Source organism: Austrofundulus limnaeus, unplaced genomic scaffold, assembly GCF_001266775.1.
Source record: "Austrofundulus limnaeus strain Quisiro unplaced genomic scaffold, Austrofundulus_limnaeus-1.0 Scaffold2444, whole genome shotgun sequence".
Taxonomy (NCBI): Eukaryota; Metazoa; Chordata; class Actinopteri; order Cyprinodontiformes; family Rivulidae; genus Austrofundulus; species Austrofundulus limnaeus.
Window position 1 is genome coordinate 30,618 of NW_013954846.1, and position 567 is coordinate 31,184.

A 567-nucleotide genomic window follows, 5' to 3' on the forward strand; every position below is an offset into this window, starting at 1 on the left:
CTCCTAAATCACTCGTACGCACAACTTAAGAACAAATCTGTGTACCAACGGTTCTTGCATGAGGCCCAATGTTCCACAGCTTAGAACCGACAACTCAAAATGTTCTGTCGCCTCCAAGTTTCTGCCTGAAACAATTAATGATTCATATCTGCTTTATGGGCTCTCACCTCCTGACTGAGGTGTGCTTCCACACCTGTCTACACCTGTCTACACCTGTTTATACCTGTCTACACCTGTCTATACCTGTCTACACCTGTCTACACCTGTTTATAACTGTCTACACCTGTCTACACCTGTTTACACCTGTTTATACCTGTTTATACCTGTCTACACCTGTTTATACCTGTCTACACCTGTTTATACCTGTTTATACCTGTCCACACCTGTCTACACCGGTTTATACCTGTCTACACCTGTCCACACCTGTTTATACCTGTTTATACCTGTCCACACCTGTCTACACCTGTTTATACCTGTCCACACCTGTCTACACCTGTCAACACCTGTTTATACCTGTCCACACCTGTCTACACCTGTTTATACCTGTCCACACCTGTCTACACCTGT